This window comes from Chiloscyllium punctatum, chromosome 7, assembly GCF_047496795.1.
Source record: "Chiloscyllium punctatum isolate Juve2018m chromosome 7, sChiPun1.3, whole genome shotgun sequence".
Lineage (NCBI taxonomy): Eukaryota > Metazoa > Chordata > Chondrichthyes > Orectolobiformes > Hemiscylliidae > Chiloscyllium > Chiloscyllium punctatum.
Window position 1 is genome coordinate 54,645,803 of NC_092745.1, and position 20,935 is coordinate 54,666,737.

General features: G+C 40.5%; 1 protein-coding gene across 2 annotated transcripts in view; it reads right to left on the reverse strand.

Annotated features, from left to right (window-relative positions):
- The window catches only part of LOC140479657 (discoidin domain-containing receptor 2-like), a 152,240-nt gene extending 137,246 nt beyond the window's left edge, over positions 1 to 14,994 (reverse strand). Inside the window, exons 1-2 of one of the 2 annotated variants that reach the window (XM_072573597.1) lie at positions 14,806 to 14,994; positions 8,728 to 8,842 (exon numbers count right to left, since the gene is read on the reverse strand). The gene's annotated coding sequence lies outside the window, so the exon portion shown is untranslated. The remainder of the gene's footprint in view (positions 1 to 8,727; positions 8,843 to 14,805) is intronic. The other variant, XM_072573595.1, reaches the window with a different exon arrangement.
- Positions 14,995 to 20,935: the final 5,941 nt, after the last annotated feature.

The following is a 20,935-nucleotide window of genomic DNA, read 5'->3' on the forward strand; positions in this document are numbered from 1 at the left end:
AACTGTGCAGCAATTTCAACAAAGCCTGATACACAGATGGGAAACATTGATTACTTTTGGGCACATCCAGATGCAGAGTCTGGATTTTCTGTAAAGGATATGTTAATATTGAGAGAGAAGGCAAATTTACTATTTTCTTTAGAAGAAAGAACGTTGAGAATTGTTTTGGACACTGTGGTGGAATTTGTCACAGTTGTCAAAACAGGAGTGGAGTTTTCAGTGCAGGTTGTTGGGTGTGGATTAGCCCGAAGCCTCTTCATTGAGATGGAAGCTCTTAAAATATTTTTTGTTTCAGTTTTGTAGTTCAGCCAGGCTATGAATAGCTTCAAGGACGAGTTGCATTGTAATATTGAATTGAAATAGCCTGGCAGAAATATATGCTCTACTGAGTGCACTGTTCAGTTGTAGTAATCACCTTCCACCTTTTCTGTTCTACATATAGAAATCAAAGGCACTATAATTCAGTGTTGTTTGACCTCCAAAGTTGTATTCATAGCATGCACGCACACTTGTCATGCTCACTGTAATGCCAGTTTGATATCAATGATCATTCCTAATGACCAAACTAATTCCTTTTCTTGACCTCATATTGCTGAACATGTGTTCAGCTGCAGGAAGGATCTCTGCTCAGATCTTTTTAAAGGCACAATCAACTACTTTCAGGTTATTTGCCGGTTGTCTTTTGTTGTAATTTAGATGTTTTGGTATGTCTTATCCAACAATCTCTTACCGACAGCAAACAGTGTGAGAAAGCACCTCTTGCATACTGAGCTTATGTGGTTGTAAACCCAGCTTGACTGATCTCGGTCTAAGATGTCATTACATCACTTAGATATTGGGGTCCTTCTGCTTCTGAGATTGAAGCTGAGACATCAGCCATCAGACACTACATCATAGTTGGGAGAACAAGTTTGCTCATGGAGTCAGCCACCATTTCAATACCAAATGGGCTTCAAGCTCTTCAAAACTCTGATAACAACATGATGCCAGGCATATTCATATTCCTTGGCAATAGCCGGAGGCTTTCTGGGTGGATTGCAAATGTGCCATTGTGCATAATCATCACCACTCTTCTATGACTTACTTTACCTTTCTGTGGAGTCCCTATAGTGTGGAAACAGGTCATTCAGCCCAACAAGTCCATACTGACTCTCCAAAGAGTATCTCACCCAGACACACCCTCCTACCCTATCTCTGTAACCCTGCACTTCCCACGGCCAATCTACCTATCCTGCACATGTTTGGACTGTGGGAGGAAACTGGAGCGCCTGGAGGAAACCCACAAAGACATGGGGAGAACGTGCAAAATCCGAGGCTGGGATTGAACCCTGGTCCCTAGCGGTGACGTAGCAGTGCTGACCACTGAGCCAACGTGCCACTCCATTATCTTATTTGAGTTCTCTGCTGCAAAAACCCACAAGCGAGTTCCCACTATGATAAGGTGTCCACTGATATGCTTGGTGCCTGCCATGACTGCAGGGCTTTCATGCCCAGTGTCCAGCCATATGCTGACCCTGTGGCTGAACAATCCCATGAAGTACACAGAACAGTATCTGAGTTAGAGCGTGAGATTGACTATGGTATTCTTCTTCATTACTGTCTTCCTCTTTCACCACAGCCTGACCAGGCTGCAGTTCGAAGAGGAAACACCAATGAGAGTAGGGTTGGTGCGAGAAAACAAGTGGTGCATTCTTACACTGTTTGCTGTTGGTTAATCATAAGAGATTGTGGGATAAGAGAGAAATGGGATATGATGAGCTGGGTTAGGAATGAATACACTATCATCCTCAATAGTTTCAAAGCCCATACTGAATGTGGCCTCGGCTGTGGTTGCTCCAATGCTAACAAGCATTGTGTCGACCATGGGAACGAGGACATGCACTCATGGCTATCCTCACTCCAAAGGTGTTGTTGCTCCCAGTCATGTGCTGACTTGCTTCTGCAAAATGGAGAGAAACCGGAGTTCAAGAACCAGCTGCTGTAGAAGAGTGTAAAAATACATCTGAACATGTAGGTTAAAGATATTTTTTAAAATATTCTTCATTTATGTAATTTGTTAAATATGTGGCGTGTCTGTTTTACAAAAAAAAAGCAGGATTCTTTTGGCATTTGGTCACATGCCTATCTCTGAGCTAGAAGGACCAGGTTTAAATCCTATATGCTCCAGAGGTGTGTCATAACACCTCTGAACAGGTTGATTAAAAATATCCACAATGTCTATTGACTTCCCTTTGATAATGACCTCCTCAGAAAGCTCCAACAGATTCATCAAACAATTTTCTGTTCAGAAGTCCATACTGAACATGCTCATTCAGATCATTAAAAAGGAAAGGAAAGCAAAAGAGCTGGGTTTTTCCTTACAAGGAAAGGGTGGATGTGAGTATTTGTACTAAACTAAAGATTTACAATCTCAATCTTTTGCTGCCTAATTCAACATATGTATATTTACCTGGTAAACATTGAGCAGCATCTGAAGCTAGAGGTGTTCTTATTCGAATAGTTGAAGGTGGGTTCCCTGACCTTGCTCACTGGTATGTGATCATAGAATCCCTACAATGCGGAAACAGGCCATTTGGCCCAACAAGTCTACAGTGACCCTCCGAAGAGTAACCCACCAAGACCCATTCCCCTACCCTATTACGCTACATTTATCTCTGACTAATGCACCTAATCTACACATCCCTGAACACTATGGGAAATTTAGCATGGCCAATTCACCTAACCTGCACATTTTTGGATTGTGGGAGGAAACCGGAGCACCTGCGGAAACCCATGGAGACACAGGGAGAATGTGCAGAGGAAATGTTTTCTCTTGTGGGGAAGAGTATGACTAGAAGCCATCAATATAAGATAGTCACCAAGAGAGAGAATGCAGAAAGCAAATAATTTCCAGAGTGGAAAGTACATGGAATCTGCTTTGACAGACAATGGTTGAGGGGAACATTTTAGATCATATAATGGGGAAGATAAACAAGCAAGTGAGGATGAAAGAGAGAAAGTGAAAACTGCAGATGCTGGAGATCAGAGTCGAAAGGTGTGGCGCTGGAAAAGGACAGCAAGTCAGGCAGCATCCGAGGAGCAGAGGAGTCGCGATTCAGGCATAATGCTTTCATCGGGTAGGGGAAGGGGGCTGAGTGATAAATAGGAGGATGGGGGGGTGGGGGGGAAGACAATAGGTAGATATAGGTGGAGGGGGTGATGGCGATAGGTCAGATAGGAGGCTGGAGTACTTAGGTGGGAAAAATGAATGTCTTGCAACAATATGTCCAGGCATTTGGGTCTTGATTCCTGGAATTAATCAACTTGGTTATCTGGATCCATTATCTCCTCTAGGCTTGTCAGGAGAGTCTTCTCAACCTCAGCAGCTATGTCCTGCTCGCCACTTCCTCCACCCAATAGTTCTATAGCAGCAACTGACGATCTTTGAGGTTACCCTATGCAATGCTATGGCACTATCATGACATTCCCAATGAAGAATCATTTTTAGAACACCTTCCACTACCTACTACAGTCAAAACACATCTTCCTTTTACGAACAGTAGAATAGATTTAAGTAGCATAAGTGAACCACTCATGATTGTATTTTGAGGCATGCAGCCACACAACAGCACGCTGAGTGCACATTACAATCAATGCCCAACAAACACAACATTTTCATGCTGACTATGTCAGAAGCATTAGACACAGCTGAATTGCACATTGTATACTCCACGTCCTTTTTGGGGGTTATCAAATTTCATATCCAAATAAACTTGCTTTCTAAAGGCACTTCGGATTCAAGTTCATTGTGAAGATATTCACACGTTCACAGCAGTATTCCATTTCAGAAATGTGGAGACTTTATGTTTACAAACAAGGTCCTTGCATCATGGCACATTGTCTATTTTATAATTAAAACATAAGCTTTCATATCAGCTCATCAAATATTTGCATAGCTCATTAAAAGTGACATTTTAACTCCTGCTCGCCAAGGAGTTCATATGTTGCAGCAGCTGATTACACTTAAAAAAAATCACAGGGGCAGTTACAATGTGGGCCATCATGAGACAAGTTCAGTACAGTTCCAATGTGGATATTACAGTTATGTTACAGGCAACATGGAACAAATGGAGTAAAGACCGCCATGGACCAGATCATCATCAATGCTGGTGTATTCAAAATATGTTTTGGGCGGCACGGTGGCTCAGTGGTTAACACTGCTGCCTCACAGCACCAGGGACCCAGGTTTGATTCCAGCCTCAGGCAATTGTCTGTGTGAAGTTTGCATATTCTTCCCATGTCTGTGTGGGTTTCCTCCGGGTGCTCTGGTTTCCTCCCACAGTCCAAAGATGTGCAGGTCAGGTGAATTGGCCATGCAAAATTGCCCATAGAGCTAGGTGTATTAGTTAGAGGGAAATGGGTCTGGGTGGGTTACTCTTCGGAGGGTCACTCTTTGGAGGGTCATGTGGACTTGTTGGGCTGAAGGGCCTGTTTCTACACTGTAAGGAATCCAGTCAAAGAGCATTGACTCCTCACTAATATTTTATATAAAATCTGAAGGGCTACCTTATATAGAAACGCAAATACAAACTTCACTGTAAATTATCAACCCTTGGTATGACACAATTCCACACCTTACTAGAATGTAGGTTCACACTCAATCTCCAGACAGCAAATTTTATAATTAGTGTCTTGTTAGGAATGATAGATAAATACAGGGCACTTTTAATTCATTTGGCTGGTTGAAGCATAGTTTTGACATATGAAAGTGTGAGGGATAGTGAGAAAGGCATAGGTAGAGAAAACTCAACTGCACCTTTATTGATGATGAATATTATTAGAAGCACAGTGCTCCATTTTTTCGAGTGGAAGAATCGAGGAAAGATGAAAGCAAGTCAAATAGAATAAAATAAGGAGGAGAAAAGGGACATATTAATATTATGGTATAAGCAAGCTTCAAAATGGTGTATGTAGTTACCCACTGCAGCAAGAGTACAATTTTGACAAGATATTCACAATAACAAAATTATGAGTAGTTCATCGGACACTAAGCATAACTGTAGAAAAGTTTGTTTTTCAAGAGATCTGGACAATTTACATGCTAAATAGAGTTTTCAAATAATTAGTTCAATAGGAAACATGCCAGCAACTGAATGAAACAATTTTATTTTTCTCTTTTTCTGGCTTCTTCTCAAAACCACAGATTGGAAACTAAACAATACCATTTCATCAAATGAGCTGTTGGAAGATTGGAGTGCCACATTAATGAAGCCGAGATGAATTTTTATGTCTTTTATATTATGTTTTTACATTGCAATGACACAGGCAATACTTTGTGCATTAGTGATAATTGTGTGTCTTTACATTGTCATTCAAATTAGCAGACATATCTTGTCAGAGTCTATGAGTTGCGAACATAATTGAGCACATGAGGCGTCCAAGAATGCAGAACAATAAAACAACATTTTGACAGGACTTTGGGATTTTGACATCTTCAATCCTGTGTAAATTTAAATGAATTGCATGCTTTAGTTTTGAATGAGCCAAGTCTTTGCAAATAAACAAATTCCTTCAATCCTGACTGTTCCACAACATTGCCTAACTAGAAATGAAGCTGCTGATTTTTAAAAGTTCATTAAAAGGATAGGGATATCAGTAAGCTTCACAAGGGCAGGGAATCTGAGGTTGTATGGAAATAGAATGGATACTCTTTTCTTTCTCTGTTTTAAAAGTTTAAAATTTAGTAGTCTATTTAATAAAGTTAAAAAGGTAGCTGCCTGAGAGGCAGTTATCACCTAAAGCCTGAATAGAACTTTAATGGGTGTTAACTGCTAGTGAAGCTTAATTAGCAAGGGTCATCTCACTTACCTGAGCTCTCTTTTAGAGGAAGTCTTTTGAAAGTGCATGATCAGTAAGTTTCATATAGTCAAGAAAGAGAGAACATTTCCAGAGTGAGATGTAGCTCTAGTGAATTTGGTACAGAGGGGAGAAGGTGCTTTTCTGGTTCATGGTTTGTAAGGTTTTTGAAAAAGATAGAATAAATTGAAATCCAGAATCATGGGTCCAGCACAGAAGATGGAGTTTAGAAAGATGACAGGGAGACAAGAGGCATAGGAGGGAATCTGACAGAAACTTACAGAATACCAAGAAGCCTGGATAGAATGGATATGGCGAAGATGTTTCTATAAGTAGGAGAGACGAGCCTCAGAATGAAGGGATGACTCTTTCAAACTGAGGTGGAGAGGAATTTCTTCTGCCAGAGGATGGTTAACCTGTGGAACTCCTCTCTGCAGAGGATTTTGGAGGTCAAGTCATTTGAATGTACTTAAGATAGATTGTCAAGGGGATCATGGGTTTCAGAGAGAGGGCAGGAAAATGGAATTGATAAACCTATCTGCCATGACTGAATGGTGAAGCAGACTTGATAGGCCAAATGGCCTAATTCTTCTCCAATGTCTTACTGCTGATGAGGCCAACAATGCCTATCCCAGATTGGCCTCCAGGTGGCTATGATAAGTCATTAACTAGAATTGGTTTTCCAAGCCTTTTTAGAAGCCATTTAAGAGACTAACACTTATTATGGATCCGGAAGGGTTTTGTTTTTGTACCTGTAACAAGTACACAGATTATAAGTTTGTTGTGCGGCCACTTCATAGAGCTATCATGTACAAAGTGGAGCTGCATAGCTTGGAAGGTGTAGAGTCACACCTCTGTGATTTGTGAGGGCAACAAAGTTACATGCAAATCCAGGAGTAGGCTCTTGAGCTGTGATCTTGTTGAATGGTGAATTAGGTTCATTTGATTGTAACCACAAATGCACGTTTCCACCTAATTATGAGGAAACATCTTCATTACTGCCCCATAAAGATTTCTCAGGAGCTTATACCTTTTCAATCAAATTGCCAATACACTGAACTCTGGCAGGTACAAGCCCAGCCTGTCTGATCTTCCCTCATCAGATAATCTGCCCATTCTAGTTAATAGGCTAGTAAACCTCCAAACTGCCTTCAACATATTTACATCCTTTCTTAAATATGGTGACCAATAGTTTACACAGTACTTTTGATGGGGCCTCACCAGTGTGCAGAAATATGATCTCCCTACTTTTGTAATCATTTCCCTTTGTGATAAATTATAACATTCTACTAGTTTTCCATATCACTTGCTTTATCTGCATGCTAACCTTTTCTGGATTCATTCATAAGGTCACCCAGATCCCTCTGCATCTCAGTGGTATTTTGGCCTTCACTATTTTAGACAACGTGCTTCCTTTTCATACTTGCTGCCAAAACAGATTATTCCACGTTTTCCCCTCAATACTCAGTTTGTCTCATCTTTGCACATTCACTTTATTGATATCTCTTTACCTTGTCTTTTTTTAAACCTCCTATATCCTCTTCACAATGTCCCTAAATTACTGATTCAACCAGTTGGCTTTTTACAGCAACTCACTAGATTCTTGGTCATCATTACTGAGAGCAGATTCTTTTTTAGATCTCCAGATTAGATTGAATTTAAATTCCCAGTCTTCCAGGCTGGATTTCCTAACTCCAGATTGCTAGTCAGGTCACACTACCATATCTTTTGCTGCAGCAATATACTAAGTACCTAATGGTTTGGTTTTATTTGCCAATTTCAGAATTTATAGTGAATCAATGAATAGGAAGCAATTAACTGGAGAACCTTATTTTGTTGCTAAAGTGATGTTGTAAGTAAACAAGTTGTTCACCATAAGCATAAGAGGTACAGTTAGTAAGTTTGCAGATGACATCCAAATTGGAGGTGTAGTGGACAGCGAAGAAGGTTACCTCAGATTACAACAGGATCTGGACCTGATGGGCCAATGAGCTGAGAAGTGGCAGATGGAGTTTAATTCAGATAAATGCGAGGTGCTGCATTTTGGGAAAGCAAATCTTAGCAGGACTTATACATTTAATGGTAAGGTCCTAGGGAGTGTTGTTGAACAAAGAGACCTTGGAGTGCAGGTTCACAGGTCCTTGAAAGTGGAGTCACAGGTAGATAGGATAGTGAAGAAGGTGTTTGGTTTGCTTTCCTTTATTGGTCAGAATATTGAGTACAGGAGTTGGGAGGTCATGTTGCGGCTGTACCGGGCATTGGTTAGGCCACTGTTGGAATATTGCATACAATTCTGGTCTCCTTCCTATCAGAAAGATGTTGTGAAACTTGAAAGGGTTCAGAAAAGATTTACAAGGATGTTGCCAGGATTGGAGGATCTGAGCTACAGGGAGAGGCCGAACAAGCTGGGGCTGTTTTCCCTGGAGCGTTGGAGGCTGAAGGGTGACCTTATAGAGGTTTACAAAATTATGAGGGGCATGGATAGGATAAATAGACAAAGTCTTTTCCCTGGGATCGGGGAGTCCAGAACTAGAGGGCATAGGTTTAGGGTGAGGGGGGAAAAGGTACAAAAGAGACCCAAGGGGCAACTTTTTCACGCAGAGGGTGGTATGTGTATGGAATGAGCTGCCAGAGAATGTGGTGGAGGCTGGTATAATTGCAACATTTAAGAGGCATTTGGATGGGTATATGAATAGGAAGGGTTTGGAGGGATATGGGCTGGGTGCTGGCAGGTGGGACTAGATTGGGTTGGGATATCTGGTCGGCATGGACAGGTTGGACTGGAGGGTCTGTTTCCATGCTGTACATCTCTATGACTCTAACCTCTGTTAACAAAACAATTATCCATTGTTTGCTTAAATCTACAAATTACATAATAGTGTGGGCTCTTACCTTCTATTTTCTGGCTGAATGGCTGGATCACCTTTGTACATATATCAAGCTTTGACTTTTGCTATTTGCAGGATCTTGTTGTACATGTTGGATTCTGTTTTTACTTGAATAGTAGCTGCAGCAGACCAAATGTTACCTTATTTACTATGAAGTATATTGGAAGGATCTAATGTTAGTACTCTGCTCTATAAATGTAAGTTGTTTCTTTCTAACTGGGAATTGACCATTTTATACATAAAGTAAAAAATATCATGCTCGTAGGATGAATTAAATGGTTATCTGTTTTAATTCATAGCAATGAAATTATGTTGGCAGTCGTGATTCAAATTGAATTGGGCTCATCAATGAAATGATGTCTTTTAACAAGCTTTAAAATGTTTCAGAATAACTTCAAAATATAACATGTTCAGAACTACAAATTAATTTTTACAGTCATTATGTTATTGAGAACTTTAGCTTTATACTGCCTAATGTGGTGTTCCAAAGACTGATCCCTCATTCTGCTGAGTTTCCAATCTATGGGAGAGTGTGGGGAACATCTTGGTGGGGAGTGGACTTCTTTCCATACAAGGGAAAGATGAAATAAAACTCTTAAGTTGCTATGCTCAGATCACTTCAGCCTGTTTTCAACTGAGACAGAAAATAAGATTCCTACACCGGTAAAACAAAATTAACTTGATTTGAAGCAGCAATATTCAAACTAGTATTTATAAGGCACCTTTACAAAACTAAAATATCTCAATGTCTTTCACAGGAGAGTAATCGGGAAAAAAATTGATGCTGACTTAAGCTAATTAGGTGTGAGATTTTAAAAACCAATAACTATCATTTCCTCCACAATATCTCAAAGCGCTTCACAGCCAAAGCAGTATTTTAGAAGCAAGGTCACTGTTGTAATGATGGCAACATGGCTGCCAATTGTAAACAGCAAAGCCTCAAACAGTAATTAAATAACTGGCAAGACTTTTTTTTGGTGTTGTATGCAGGATAAATACTGGCTGGCTCTATGGGAGAGATCCCTTTTTCTTTGAATAGCGGTACCAAATCTTTTACTTCCATCAGACAAGGCAGATAGCTTAATGTGGAGAAAGTGCGTACTGCAGATCAGAGTCAACAGTCAGGTGCTGGAAAAGCTCAGCAGATCAGGCAGCATCCGAGGAGCAGGAGAATCGGCGTTTCGGGCAAAAGCCCTTAATCGGGAATGAGGCTCGTCAGCTGAGGGAGTGGAGAGATAAATGGGAGGGGGGTGGGGGTGGGGCTGGGGGTGGGGCTGGGGCTGGGAGGGAGGTCACTGAGAGTGCAATTAGGTAGATGAAGGTGAGGGTAATGGTGATAGTTGGAGAGGAAGGTGGAGCAGATAGGTGGGAAGGAGGATCGGCAGGTAGGACAAGTCATGAGGGCAGTGCCTAATTGTAAGGTTAGACCTGGAATAGCTTAATGTCTCAACATAGCATCTCCAATAGCATAGCCAAAGATGGCAGTGTGACAACTTTCTAACTCAGTGACAAAAGTGCTGCCAACAAGCCAAGCTGGCAGTGCTGTCCAATTCATGTGATTGGCCTGAATGGAATATCAGACCATGCTTTCAACTTTGTTTTCTATTATGATATCAAGTACAGTTAATGCAAACTGATCAGATTATTTAATCACTTTTGGACCTACCAGCACTTCCTGTTCTAGTTGCTCAGTCTATACGGTTTAACAAGAAAAACATTGCCAGTTCTCAGAACAATCACTTCATATCTGGAACAGGAAATCCCAGTTGTTCCAGTACAGCAGTTGTGGTAATCTAATTGATTGCTGTGATTGATAGCTTTAGACCATGGCATTTAAAAACAAAAGGTAAATTAAAAGCATCCTGTCCAAACAGTCATGAAAGTGACAGAAATTATAAACCTAATAGTGATAAAAATAGATTTCATGTGAAGATTAATCCATATAATTTGATCTGAAAGTTTGAAATTCTTTTTTCACAAATCACGATACTAATTCAAAATGAACACATCTGGAATGAATTTGCAAATGCAGTAAGAGCTAAATAACTATTTGAGCAACTGATGAACAAGAGGCAAGTTCAGGTTTAAATCTTCAAGTGAATAACATTCTCACATTTAAACTACAAAATTGTAAAAGGTAACTGTTCTGACAGTAGGCCTCTTCCAGGGGAACAATTAGTAACAGCTCAGGTAAAGTTTGGAAATAGATTATTATAGGTTGCTATTTACAATGTGGACAAGTTGCATATTTTTCAGCCCAATGCAGCCTACTCTATGGACATTGTTCCCTTTAGTAGATTTTCATCAGCTTATCTTTCGTGAAGCTCCTGTTTGATTCCATCCAGCCTGGTTTTTGCTTTCATTGCAGCACTGCTAATCTCAAAACATTATTTTACTTTGAACTCAGTCTTGGCAGACTGTGTTTAACATCAAACCAATGAATGATAACAACATTCTCCGTTTCAGAATTGCAAGTGATGAAGGGAGACACATAATGCATTCTGCTCCCTTGCCACTGACTCAGTATGAGGTACTTCTAACTTAAGTCACTGTGCATGAAGGCCGTGGGATCCCAGTTTTACATACCAACCAATACTAATTAAATAGTTAGTTGCTTGTTTGGACTGGCACTGACTTGATGGTCTGGAAGGCCATTTTTCTGTGCTGTAGACCTCTATGACATAATATTACTCTCCACTAATCCACAATCATCATTGCATCTGATCTCCTCAGCTACCTGAGAGGCAGAGTACATTAAAATTGTCCTTTATCATTCCTTGCCTCTGGGATTGATGAGGGATGACAGTAACTATTAGATAAAGTACTACAGCTTATTGCCATATAAACATTTCAATGGCTCATTATGTCATCAATTAATTTCCCCTTTGGAAAACAAAATTGAAAATGGAGTATATTTTTACTGCAATACTTATCAAGGGCAACTATGGCATTGGTAACTTCTCTTCCTCTGGGTTAGGAGTTCCAGCTTCAAGTACTACTCCTCAAAGTGTGTCGTAATGTCTCTAAATGAGTTGATTAGAAAACATTTAAACCCAATATTCATAGCAGTGCATGACAAGAGAATGAATAGATTGCTATTTTGCGCTAAGGAGTAGGCAAGATGATACTCCTTGCTAAATAGTAATAAAAAAAGCTGGAAAGATTGAACAGATCAGGTAGCATTCATAGATAGAGAAACAGAATTAAACATTTCAACTCAATGACCATGATGAAAATGTTGGGAAGAATCTTCTGCAAGGTGACAAACTCAGAGATGAGAAGGACAATGAATTGGGCAGAGTAACCACCTGAACAGGAAGGTTCAAGGCCACTTCCCATTTTACTGCCCATTGAGATTCTTTAACTGAGATAAAATACTACGCATGCTGGAAATCTGAAACGTAAACAAAAATTTCTTGAAATAGCTCTGCATGCCTGGTAGCATGTGTGGAGAGAAAGAATGTTTATGGTCAGATTGTCTTGAGGCACTGAGGTTTATTAAATCATGAAGGTCATGGATAGGATAAGTAGACAAGGTATTTTCCTTGGGGTGGGGGAGTCCAGAACTAGAGGGCATTTGATTAGGGTGAGGAGGGAAAGATATACAAGGGACCTAAGGGGCAACTTTTTCACACAGAGGGTGGTGTGTGTATGGAATGAGCTGTCAGAGGAAGTAGTGAAGGCTGGTACAATTACAGTATTTAAAAGGCATGGGTGGGTGGGTGTATGCATAGGAAGGGTTTGGTGGGATATGGGCCAGGTTCTGGCAAGTGGGACTAGATTAGGTTAGGATATCTGGTCAGCGTGGACGAGTGGGACCGAAGGGTCTGTTTATCTCTCTGACTCTATGATGAGCTGGTGACAGACTTGTGATGCTTTTACCAGGGAAGGCCTGCTTAACTACAACCTAAACAGGCAGTGGCTAGGCCCTAGGAAGGAAAATTATAAATCTGATTTCCCTGTATCTATTGTTCTCTTTTTAGAATCTTATGATATAGACTATTGGACCCAGGGATTTTATTAGCTTTTAATGCTTTAAGCTTTTCTAATTCTACTGAAATTAATTAACTCACTACCTTAAGTTCTTCACTCATTTGTCCCTGATTTTTCTAGCATTTGACATGTCTTTGCTTGTGAAGACAATTAAAAAAAAAATTTCTGCCATCTCCCCATTCTCCATGATAATTTATCCTCTCTCTACCTGAAGGGATCACAGATTACTTTAGCTACTCTCCTCCTTGAGTCTTTACTAAATCTTGTTTAATATGCTTCATATTCCTGACTACTTTACAGTGACTTTTTCACTTGCTTTGATCACTTCTTTTTCCTTTCATACACCAATTTAGTTCACTGCACTTCATGCATCATGGCTGCAGATAATAGAAAAGCTAAAAACTGGAATCAAAACTGATAAGTCTTTAACCTAAGAAGGTAGTTGTTCTGTCTTCCACAGACAATTCCTGATTGGTTGTGTATTTCCAGTATTGTTTTAATTGGAGTAAACAGAAGCAGCTGAGGAAATGTTTGATTATTACAAAGTTGAAAGGAGTCAGAAAAGAATGGAAAAAGCTATATTCCTTAGCAGAGTTCTCAATGGCTGGAAGGGTAGATCTAAAAAGTGACTGGTAAAAAGATCAGAGTAAATGAAGAAAATTATTTTCTTCAAAAGATGATTGGAGTCTTATTAATTGGCTGAAAGGATAGTGTTGGCAGAAACCTTCCACTCATTTAAAAGGTGTCTGGGTATATGTCCCAAGTACTATTATCTCTATGGATCTGGTCCAAATGCTCAAAAATTGGATTAGGCTGGGGTGTTCATTTTTCAGTAGGTGCACACAATGGGGCTGAATGGCTTCCTGGGAAATAAATGTTTTCTGAATATCTGAAGACAAGAAATATGGGAAGTGGACAGAGGTGTGGCAGTGCTTAAATTGTCCCTTAAGAAAGCAAACACAGACATTATGGGTTGAATGGCCTTTTGTTGTGAGGTAAAGATTCTATGATTAGTAATGCAGATACTTTGGACTTGGATAGAGGGTAAAATCATTTGACTTTCAGATTTGTTGAAAAATTAAGGCATTAATCTGACATTAATATAGCACTAATCCCAGCCTGAATCTGTGGGGTCATTAACCAGAAAAATAAGTCATATGCTTGAGGGGTTTTCCAGACCCTCACTAGCCAACTCCAACCATTGTGGGGATTTATGCTTTGGAACAATTCTGGACCTGTAAGTACAGGTTTTCAGTCCAAAGTTACAAAGACACTCAGCAACAATGTGCTGGGAAATTAAAATAAATCTTGTAAAACTAGTTCTACATACACAGAAACACTATTCTGGAGAGTCTATGTATCCTTATTAAACAACTGTATAAATAAGTCATAAGGAAAATGCAGCCAATTCATGTAAAAACAATAATACAATTGAAGAAAAGTAGACACAGATTAGGAAAAGTTATGAATATACAAATAAGAAACAAGAATAGGGCTCTTGGCCCTTCAAGCCTGCTCCACCATTCAATAAGATCATGGCTGATTTGATTTTAATCACAACTCTACATTCCTATATAGCCTCGATAAACTTTCATCCCTTGGTAATTTGAGAATCTATATATCTCTGACTTTCTTAAAAAAAAAGATTCTGCATCCACTTTTTTTTTAAGGCAGAGTATTCTAAATGCAAACAATGCTCTGAGAGGGTTGCACATACAATGTCCATAATTCGAAAGCTTCATGATGCTTGAATGTTAAGAATCAGTGAAATCTGCATCTGGACACACATCAAGCACTGGAGCTCTGGTGCTCTCGATGATCATCTGGTTATGCCTGCCATGCAGACAGCTAAAAAAAAGTTGTAGTTTGACCACAAAACTTTTATTTTTTTTTCCACAGTTTTCAGTACTAACGTATCCTTGAAAGGAGAACTACAAAAGATGTGTTTGCTCTTCGTCTTTTGTTGGGTTTTAATTAGCCATGATTTATCTTCACTTCTGTTAAAATGTAGTAAGATATTCCCGGTTTAGACAAAAAGATTAGACATCCAGTACAGAGCTGTCACAAAGGATTTAAAAAGAGAGCTTACCTTTCAGACAAAGACCACTCTCCTCAACATGGGTGTCCAGAATAACTTGTTTAATTGTCTGTCTGAATGTACTACACTGATCTGTCTTTGGTCTGAAGTTTCTTAGAATTCCGTACTTTCTCTGTCACATGAACTAAGCTGATGTAAGATGTGCAGAAAAAAGCTAACATTCTGGACATTCTTGGGAGCCTGCCAGACATCCCAGAATTCCCTAGTAACACAGGCTGTTTCAATTAGAGGTGCTGATTATAACCAATCACAGCAATTTAAACCCATTTTTCTTGGCCTGAGGGATTCTAGCCATTACTGATAACATGCAGTGTATGAAAAAGCACTGTCAGTTCACACATGCAGGAGGCCTTCTTTCTATTAAACGGCTATAACTTCCCAAATCAAATTTTGAAAAAATCAATGACAGCAAATGGGAAAGGAATTGAAACTATGATCTCAGCATTGTGCTTCCCAGTTTCAATTGTATGGATTTTGGTATTAATGCAAAATAAAATTGAACTTCTCCCACTCCTAGAATACATCTGCTGAAAGCAAATACAATGTGGTTTAAATTAACAAACCGTACTTCAACTCTCATGTGATCTTGTATTTTGGAAACAAAATTCTGTTTGTCGAACTGAAGTGCATATTTTTCCCTAATCTGTTATGTAGATAGTTGTAATATTGAAGGATCATGAATTATTTCACTTATAATGCTATCCTTAAAACTGAACAATTTTACATTGAAGTTTCTGGGAGAACAGATTGTAACAAAAACCATAGATGTTCTTTTAACTCCAGCAGATCAAGGAAACTGAGCAAATGGGTGGATGAGGGGGCAGTTAAATTTATTCAGGAAGTTCACCTACAACCTAACGTGGTGCCATTGTCTTTTGTTTTAATCTGAGTAGAGGGAAGGCCATCTGTCTGAAAACAGCAGGCTTTTTAATTTGATGTTCGGGTCAGGAACTGAAGACTCCATCAGTTCTAGATGCTGTTGAGAGTTGTGGACTGAGTTAAGTTGTTGTGGCTTTCATAACTGGTGAGCTAGAAGACCATAAGATGTGGGTCTTAGGTGTGCAGGTTAGGTGAATTGGCCATACTAAATTGCCTATAGTGTTCAGGGATGTGTAGGTTAGGTGCATTAATCGGGAGTAAAAGTAGAGTATTGGGTTGGAGAATAGGTCTGGGTGGGTTACTCTTCAGAGTGTTGGTCTAGACTTGTGCCAAATGGCCTGTTTCCACACTGTAGGGATTCTATGATTTTATGATTCTAAGATATAAGAGCAGAAATAAGCCATCTGGTCCATCAAGGGGAAAAGTGAGGACTGCAGATGCTGGAGATTAGAGTGGAAGAGTGTGGTCCTGTAAAAGCACAGCCGGTCAGGCAGCATCTGAGGAGTAGGAGAGTTGACGTTTCAAGTATAAGCTCTTCATCAGGAATAAGGGGGTGTCCCAAGGGGCCTGAGAGATAAATGGGAGGGGGTTGGGACAGAACTCTCCTGGTCTTCACCTTCCACCCCATCAACCTCTGGATACATCGCATTATCCTCTGCCATTTCTGCCAGCTACAAACAGACCCCACCACCAGGAATGTATTTCCCTCCCCACCTCTATCCACATTCCGTAAAGACCATTCCCTCTGCGACTCTCTTGTTAGGTCCACACTCCCCCATCAACCCACACTCCCCTCCGGGCACCTTCCCCTGACACCGCAGGAATTGCAAAACCTATGCCCACACCTCCCCCCTCACCTCCATCCAAGGCCCCAAAGGAGCCTTCCACATCCATCAGAGATTCAACTTCACTTCCACACGTCATCTACTGTATCTGTTGCTCTCGATGTGGTTTCCTTTACATTGGGGGCGACAGGATGCCAACTTGTGGAACATTTCAGAGAATATCTCCGGGGCATGCACAAAACAACTCCACCATCCCATGGCTGAACACTTTAACTCCCCCTCTCACTCCACCAAGGACATGCAGGTCCTGGGCAGCCTCCATTGTCAAACCCTAATCACCTGACGCCTAGAGGAAGAACGCTTCATCTTGTGCCTTTGGACCCTCCAATCACATGGGATTGATGTGGATTTTACAAGATTCCTCAATTCCCCTCCCCAACCTTATCCAAGATCCAACCTTACAACTTGGCACCGCCCTCTTGATCTGTCCTACCTGTCCATCTTCCTTGCCATCTATCCACCCCATCCTCCTCTCCGACCTATCACATTCACCCCTAACTTCAGCTACCTTTCCACACCCAACCACCTCCCCCCCCCCCCCACCCCCCACAACCTCCCTCCCCCCCCCCCCCCCCCAACCTCACTTTCCATTTATCTCTCAACCCTTTTGGGACACCTCATTCCTGATGAAGAGCTTAGGCTCAAAACATTGATTGTCTTTCTCCTTGAATTGTGCCTGACTGGCTGTGCTTTTCCAGTACCACATTCTTTGACATCTCGCCCATTAAGTCTCTCCTGCCATTCGAGTTCATGGCTAATCTGATAATCCTCAAAGTCACTTTCCTGCCTTATCCCTTAAGAGTTAAAAATCTGTCCATCTCAGCCTTCAATATATTGAATGACCTTACCTCAACAAGCCTCTGTAGTAAAGATTTCACAGATTCACTATCCTCTGAGAGAGAAAAACAACATTGTCTTCATCTGTTTAAATGGGCGACCTCTTTCTTACTGTGTGATTATACTCTTTTTGTTCCTAGATTCTCCCACAAGGAAAAACAATATCTTTGCATCTACCTTGTCAAGCCATCTAATAATCTTATGTTTCAATGAGATCTCTTCTCATTATCCTAAACTCCAAATAGTACAAGCCCAACGTACTCAACCTCTCTTAATATCAAAATCCCTCCATATCCAGGATCAGCCAAGTGAACCTTCTCTAAACTGTTCCAATGTCCAAAAGTCGAGTCATAGAGATGTACAGCACAGAAACAGACCCTTCGGTCTAACTCATCCATGTCCACCAGATATCCTAACCTAATCTAGTCCCACCTGCTAGCATTTGGCCCATATCCCTCTAAACCCTTCCTATTCATATACCCATCCAGATTCCTCTTAAGTGTTGTAACTGTACCAGGCTCCACCACCTTCTCTGGTAGCTCATTCCATACACACACCACCGTCTATGTGAAAAGGTTGCCCCTTAGTCCCTTTTAAATCTTTCCCCTCTCACCTTAAACATATGGCCACACCCCAGGGAAAAGACCTTGGCTATTTATCCTATCTATGCCCCTCATGATTTTATAAACCTCTCTAAGGTCACCCCTCAGCCTCTGATGCTCCAGGGAAAATAGCCCCAGCCTATTCAGCCTCTCCCGATAGCTCAAACCTCCAACCCTGGCAACATTCGTGTAAATCTTTTTTGAATCACTTTACAACATCCTTTCAATAGGAGGGAGACCAGAACTGCATGCCATACTCCAAAGATAGCCTAACCAATGTACTGTACAACCACAACATGACCTCCCAAATCCTACACTCAATGCTCTGACCAATAAAGGAAAACATACCAAATATCATCTTCACTATCCTATTTATCTGTGACTCCACTTTCAAGGAACTATGAACCTGTACTCCAAGGTCTCTTTGTTCACCAACACTCCCCAAGATCTTACCATTAAGTGTATATGTCCTGCTCTGATTTACCTTTCCAAAATGTAGCACCTTACAATTATCTAAATTAAACTCCATCTGCCACTTCTCAGCTTTTTGGCCCATCTGATCAAAATACCATTGTACTCTGAGGTAACCTTCTTCGCTATCCATTACACCTCCAATGTTGGTGTCAACTTACTAACCATATCTCCTGTGTTCATATCCAAACCATTTATATAAATGATGACAATCAATGGACCCAGCAGTGATCCTTGTGACACACTGCTGGTCACAGGCCTTCAGTCTGAAAAACAACCCTCCACCACAAAACCTAGTCAATTTAATTTCCCAGGCTTCAACTTCAAGTACTTACTCAGTTGCTAACTTCCAGTGAGCAGAAGTACAATAAATCTGTAATCACGAAATCATGAATTTGCCTATGTGCACCAAACAAAACAATTAAAATTCACTGGCAAAAATCTTATCTGTGATTTTTAACAAATTCCACACTCAAAAATTTCATTATTTGCAAGTGTTCTCAGGATTGGAACACTTGTGGATACAAAGGAATGACTGTATAATGGCAGTTAACAGCAGTTCGATGGTCTATACTGAAGGAATATTGGCCAGCACGTGGAGAGAACGTTTGGTATGGTCTTGTATGTGGGAAGGTGATTATATCTAGAGAAGATCTGAGTGTTCCTTATGTAACCTCTTGGTCCTTCTTGTGGTAGAAATAAAGTGAATTTTAAGAAAAATATATAATTGTGATTAGGTAACTGGAGTCTACAGTTGGCTGTATGCAGGTTAAGTGGGTGAGCAAAGATTTAGCGGATGGAATTTTATGTGGGGAAATGTGAAATTATGTACTTTGGCAGGAAGAAGAGCTGAATACTAAATGGAGAAACACTGCAGGAAGCTGCAGCATTGGAGGGATTTGGGGTTCCTCATGCATGAACCACAAAAAGTTAGCATCCAAGTTGAGCAGGTAACAGAGAAGGCATATGGACTGTTGGCTTTCATTTTAAAGTGAGTGAAATATAAAAATAGGGAAGTTTTGCTACAACTATACAAGGCACAAATCAGTCCACAGCTGGAACACTGTGAACAGTTTTGGTTCACTTACCTAAGGAAATGTAATTCAAGAGAAAACACTGCAGATCAGACAGCATTCGAAGAGCAGGAAGAGTTTCGGCCCAAAATGTTAACTTTTCTGCCCCTCGGATGCTGTCTGACCTGCTGAGCTTTTCCAGCTTCACATCTATTGACTCTGGCTTCCAGCATTTGCAGTTCTTACTGTGTCATCCGCCAAAACCCTCTGTCTTCTACCTTCAAGCCAGTTTTATGTCCAAGAAGTTAGTTCTCCCTCTATTCTGTGTGATCTAACCTTGCTAACCAGTGTCTCATGGGGAACCTTGTCGAACGCCTTACTGAAGTCCATTTAAATCATGTCTGCTGCTCTGCCCTCATCAATCCTCTTTGTTACCTCAAAAAACTCAATCATGTTCTTGAGACACGACTTCCAATGCACAAAGCCATGTTGACTATCCCTAATCAGTCATTGTCTTTCCAAATACATACAAATCCTGTTGTTCATGATTCCCTCCAACAACCAACCCACCACTGACGCCAGGCTGTAGTAGCCTGGCTTTTCTTTACCACGTTTCTTTAATGGCATCCGGTTAGCCAACCTCCAGTCTTCCATTAACTTCGCCTGTGGTTTTCGATAATATGAATATCTCAGCAAGAGGGCCAGCAGTCACTTCTGTAACTTCCCACAGAATTCTAGGCTGCACCTGATTAGATCTTGTGGATTCATCCACCTTCATGCATTTTAAGACCACCTCCTTCGTAATATGGATATTTTTCAATTTGCTATTTATTTCCCCGTGTTCTCTATCTTCCATATCCTTCTTCATTGTAAACACCATTGCAAAATACTCATTTAGTATCTCTCCATCTCCTACAGTTCCACACATAGGTGGTCTTGCTGATCTTTAAGGGGCCCTATTCTCTCCCTAGTTACCCTTTGTCCTTAATATATTTGTAGAATCCTTTAACTCTATTTGCCAAAGCTATCTCATGTCTTCTTTATGCCCTTCTGATTTCCCTCTTAAGTATACTCCCAGTGCCTTTATACTCTTCTAAGGACTCACTTGATCTCTGTTGTCTATACCTGGCATATGCTTCCTCTTTATTCTGAACCAAAACCTCAATTTCTATAATCATATCTTTCCTTAGATAAGTGCACCAAAATTGTTCACAAATACTATGACCGTCGACTGAAATAATGCTTGTAGAGTTTTAACAAAATCTCCCTATTTTTATATCCCATTCCCTTTGAAATAAACGCCAACAGTCCCTTTGCCTTCTCTATTACCTGCTCAACTTGAATGCTAACTTTTTGTAATTCATGCATGAGGACCCCAAATCCCTCCAATGCTGTAGCTTCCTGCAGTGCTTCTCCAGTTAATATTCAGCTCTTCTTCCTGCCAAAGTACATAATCTCACATTTTCCCACATGA